Source organism: Lactuca saligna, chromosome 2 (genome assembly GCF_052625555.1).
Source record: "Lactuca saligna cultivar CGN05327 chromosome 2, ASM5262555v1, whole genome shotgun sequence".
Classification (NCBI taxonomy): Eukaryota; Viridiplantae; Streptophyta; class Magnoliopsida; order Asterales; family Asteraceae; genus Lactuca; species Lactuca saligna.
This window is the reverse complement of record NC_136418.1, coordinates 4,362,870-4,368,902: the sequence shown is the minus strand read 5'-3', so window position 1 is coordinate 4,368,902 and position 6,033 is coordinate 4,362,870.

Sequence of the window (6,033 nt, the reverse complement as noted above, 5' to 3'; positions counted from 1 at the left end):
AGCCTGTAACCGCTGCTATGACATAATACCTCTGATAGAACAATACACTCATGATTTACCATGAGAACAAACACACTCATGATTTAACATGATAAACAACACCGTACGCTTTATCGATGCTGGAATAATAACAAATAAAAGGATAGTTCATCACTTGTTTTTGGTTGACTGTAGCTAACAGTCACAAGTGGGGTGGTCAGCCCGTATACTAATTATACACGACTTCCTCGCTCACACGGGATTAACGGTTATACTTAAGAGGATTTCCGCTAAGATCCCCAATCTTAGTTGATGAATACAATTACTCATGTAGACTTTGACGGCTTCCTATAGCTCTAACAACAAAAGCATCTTCATGTCTAAAACCTTAAGTTACTAGACTTTGCTTTTAAACATTACTCCTAACTTCATAATATTTAGGCAGTATAACAGCTATATCTTGAAGTAAAAACCAGGTTTTATCTTGACCTAAAACCAATAATAACAACATATAATGTTTCTAGTTTTATCTTGACATAAAACTATCAATAACAATACCAAGTTTTATCTTGACATAAAACTAACAATAACAACATATAACATATCCAGTTTTATCTTGACATAAAACTAACAATAACAACATACTATATAACTTAACATTTAGAACTTTCGAATATTACTTCGGTATTATATCGCACACAACATATATGTAGAATCCTAAGTATAACTCAAGATCTACATTAGTAAATTAACATAATGATAAGTTAATAATAGTTGTATGTATTAAAAATGTTATATTTAGAACAATCATATCTCGATTATCATAACTATATACTATCATATAGACATAATAATAACATATATACAATGACTAGCATGCATTTTCTCCCGAAATATTAGAAAGTGGGGCCGTGAAACTCACCCTAGTAGCGTGATTTTATGTTATCTAAGTAAAACGGTCAGCGTGCAAGATCGTCGGGGCTCGGGATGCAAGATGGCTTCAGCAAGGGAGAAAGGAGATAAGGAAATGATGTAAGGAATAGCTGAAGTCGGACCTGCTATTTATAGTAAGAATTTAGGAATCTCACGTCGTGAGTGTCATAAGGATCACGTCGTGAGTCTTGCATGATCACCCCGTAGACTAGCCATTTGCGTCCCTAGCTTCGGAAGGTGGCCATGTGACTCCTCACGTCGTGAAAAACACCTTGTTCACGTCGTGAGTTTGGATCCTATCCCCTCGCAGCCTCGTCACACCTTCTAGATTCCAAAATGTGGCAAAATGACTCCTCGCGTCGTGAGTGTCATAAAGCTCACGTCGTGAATTTAGTTAGCTTAGGGTTTCTAAAAGTTGAATCTTCGGAAGGCCATAACTTTTGCATACGAACTCCGTTTTTGACGTTCTTTATATGCATGCGTAGGTATTTACGAGTACTACAACTCTTTTTTAGGCTTAAATAACTAATTCTAATTATATTTTAAATTTCTCTTATTATAGAGATGTATAGTGTTCGGTTATCATAACTTCTTCATGCGAAGTCAGATTCAGACGTTCTCTATATTTTTGGAATCGTATGGACGTATACTTTGAGTTCTATCATAAAGAAAGTTCATATTTGTATTAGAATTTATCATGAACTACATAACATTCTTACCACATTACTAGGTTAACATAATCACATTACATGATTGGCATAATCACATGTGATTGTCTATTGACCTATTTTGACTAGTGTTACAAACTGAAATAGCACCAGATCAAAGGAAGAAATTTTTGCAGAGATTCTAACAAGTACAACAACAAGGAAGCGGCACCCTTCCTGGAATGCCGCCTATTTCTTGAGGAACTTATAAGTAATTTTCAACAGAGCAAAACCCTCTTCTACAACAGGTTTCTCCTTCATATTTCATATTTTGTAATTCTTCAGATTATTTTTATTTTAACTAAATGATGTTATTGTTATGTTAATATGTTCACAGTTTAATTCCCAAAGCTCAAGTGGATTGGGTGGGGCACTGCCAGCAAGTCCCAACACTGCCACGTCAGCACAACAACAAAATCTAATCCATTTACAGTCAAGTAAACAAATATCAACTGGTTCTAAAGATAGCGGTAAACTCTTTGACTTTTTCTTTAACATTATTGTCAAAGATAAATGAAATTTAAAAACAAATTACGATTTAAAGCAGCAAATAACAATTCAAAAGTTGATGAGATTGAACAACAACAACAACAAATACACCAACAAAGCGTTACATCTGATGACTCAATACCTGATCCTGCACAATCTCCTGTCCTTAACAAGAACACTTCCAATGAAGAAGATTCAAACGTCTCATATGCATTAGACATGCAGCAGGTATAATTTATTTTTAATTCATTTTTCTTCTAGGGTTTATATTTTATAATATAATTTTTTACAGGGGTGAAATGGGTGCTCCTCTTGCAAAAAGCTGAGAAGCCAGCTGGAAAATCAATTCCAAATGGATATGATTCCAAAAGTAGTACAAAGATGGAATCACCTATTCCAATTTTGATGACCGATGGAATGATGCCACCTCCTCCACGACTCCCAAAATTTAATTCAACAACAAAGTTAGTTGAAGACAATATCGTAAAAACACCAGAAATATTGTACTATTGTTGATAAGAAGGTGGAAAAGAGGTGTTAGAATGCAAACTTTTTTTTTTGGTTTTTTCATTTTGTTATAGGTTTACCAAACTACTGTTGTTGGTATCAGAGCCACCGGTACGACCAATTATACCATCCTACTTTGATATTCTCCTGTTGCAATATTGTACTCTAAACCTCATATCGATGCCCTTCAATCTCTTTGTTACTATCATGTTACTATTAGTGGCAAAAATGTTTGTGTTGATATTTGCGTTGTTCCTATGCAGGTAGATGGATGGATGGAAGGGGTAAACAAAAATTGACACCTTCCTAGACCCTGTATAGAGGGTATTTTAAGGGGTAATTAAGATTCATAGTAGGCCTGTCAAATCGGACCGTCGTGTCGTGTTTTTGTCTGACACGACACGACACGACAATTTTTTTTGTAACACGAACAAGACACGACACGATGTCGTGTTTTTTCTCACTAACACGAAAACGAACCAATTAAAAAAAATGACAACACGACACGACACGACAAAGATAATATTACATAACTATTATTTTATTTAATTCATATTTAATCATATATAACACGATAAAAACGACAAACACGAAAACACGACAAATACATGCTCAATCGTGTCAATTTTGTGTGGATTTGTAAACACGAACACGACACGACACGACATCGTGTTTTTTAAACTTGACACGAACACGACACGAAAACGAATTCGAATTTTGATTTCGTCCTGATTTCGTTTCGTGTCGTGTATTTTTGTCGTGTCGTGTCATAAATTGACACCCCTAATTCATAGTTAGGGTTAGGTGCAACAATTAGCAATGTGATTCTACTGATTTGTTCCTTATATCATCATTCTTTCATTCTTAACTCTTATTACAACATTCTACTATTAACATTTAGCCTAATTATAACAATGTAATCTAAGTATGAAACAGTTTTCCGTTATCTAATGGTTGGCATGATTTCATGTTCTTTTGTAGGTTGATGATATTACACTTCCCCCACATAATTGTAAGAGGTATCAATCTGAACTGTTTGCAACTTATATGATAAGTCCTATGAATATGCTAAATTCTTAAATTCTCATTTAAACATTTTTAGGCATTTCTTGGGAATTTTAGGTCTGTGGATTCATGATTTTACAATGTATGGTTTTGTGTTGTGTATCCCTTTGATTAAGGCTGTTGGCAGCAATGGAAATTACAAAGCTATCGTAGAAGTTTGTGAGCAGCTGCGAATAGTAGAAAACCGACTCAAAGTCAAAAGGTGCCAAGTCCTTTCGAGGCGACAACATTGCTCGGCTGGATATTCCTGCTGATTTCGTAGTTTATTAGATAATAAATAGTTTTTGATTATTTTTACATGTAACATCAATGGCTTCCTCCATGATCTCACATTCCCTGTTCCCGTTGGTGCACAAGTTTATTTATTTATTTATTTTTTGCAGATGATCTGCTGATGGGGAGATCCTCGGTTGATTTAACAAGTGGTTTTTAGGATGATCGACAAGAAAGGTGGCATGATGAGTTCCAACCATGGTCCCCCTAAGCCCCTATTGAGTTCCAACCATGAAACTTGGACAGTTAACTAGAGGGTTATAATTAAAAATTATTGTTTTTCATTGATAATCAATTGGAAAATAAGGCATATGATCTATATTTGACACTTATATGACATTAAATATTTCCATATTTAGTTTGTAAATGTAGTAAATAGCAATGTACTATGAATTTAAAAAAAAATTCCCTTTTTTTTAATAATTTCTTCTGATTTTTCTTTTCCAAAAACCTAACTACATTGGCTAATGGTGCATTTTCCATTTTTAGGAGTAATATGCTCTAAATAGCAATGAACTTTGCATTTATACATTTATAATTGCAAGGTTGGAACATTTTTTATTTTTTGTTAAATTTAAACGAATACTATCATTTTGTTTGTTATAGACCTCCAATTACAACTACTCATTTTTAATAATTGTTTGTTTTAATATTGCATGTGACATGGAAGCATTTGTATAATTGCAGTAAATAGCGACATACTTTGAATTTTCACGTTTTTTTTTTCCATTTTTCTTTTGATTCTTTTTTCCAAAAACCTAACTACATTGCCATTAGGTATATTTTCTATTTTTTGTACTAAAATGCCCTAAATAACAATGTACTTTGAAGTTGTACCTATTTTTCTTTTCCTTTTTTTTTTTTTTGCATTGTCATTTTGATTAGTTTTCCATTTTTAGGTTATAGATGCAGTGAACAGCACTGTACTTCAAATTTAAAAAATATTTCTTGTTTTTATTGAAATTTTTTCCCATAAAACTTCTGATCGTAATAATAGACTATTTTATTAAAAGATATGCAACTTGTTTATTAAACTGAAACATTATTTTATTTTATGACTTTATTACTGAAGCTGTTTAAGGGATATTTTAGGCAATTTTTCATAATAATAGGCTGCTATGGTCAGATGGAAAGTTGCAGCTAAAAATGTGATTATTTTGAAATCTATTTTTTTTAGTATTTTGGTCAGAAAAATTGATTTATGTGTTCTTCATTACAGGGTATTTAGGAATTCTGTGTTTATCAATAGTTGATCAAATGACATTTACAAAGAACAAACAACGGAAAAAAAATTGTCGTATCCGACCCCGCAACGAGGGGGTCCCCACCTAGTATATATTAAAGTTGTGGAAGAAAGGAAGAGTAAACTTGGCATACTTTGTCCAGGTTTGGTTGGTCTCTTGATTTACATATCCGGTCCCTGTCCTTCTTTAATTAATTTATTCATATCCTTTTGTTTGGATTCCATTCAACTTCCCATTTTTTTGGCAGAATTGGTCCCTGTATTATTGTTGGAAGTTAGGAATACTAAATTTGGATGTTTTTTGACAACTTTGCTCATTATTCTTTACCCATTTTGACACTTTTGGTCATTGCAATCAATATTTTTACACTTTTTTGGAACATTTTAATATTTAAAGTTTGGCCATAAAACTTTAACGGTTTGACAACTTTGATCCCTTTTCTAAAAAGTTGCTAATTCCTACCATTTTAATTCTTTAGCTATTTTCGCACTTCTGATCCTTACAGTCAAAACTTTTACATTTTTTATCCGGAGCAAAGCCCGGACTTTTCATCTTTGCACTTTCTATGTCTGTCATATTTATCAATTCGAAAACAACATTGAAAGCTTCTGACCCCGCATAGTGGAGGTAACCTTTCTAGTTTATAAAAAAAATGTTTATAGTTATTTTTTAAATAACTTAATTCTTTTTATACATATTTGACCATGTAACGGTCTAATATGTAAGAAAAAATATATAAAAAATAAAATTAACAAAAAGTAAAAAAGACAAAAAAAATAATTACCATTGTAAATCATTTTCCAAATAAACGGGGACATTTCGTAAATATACATAAT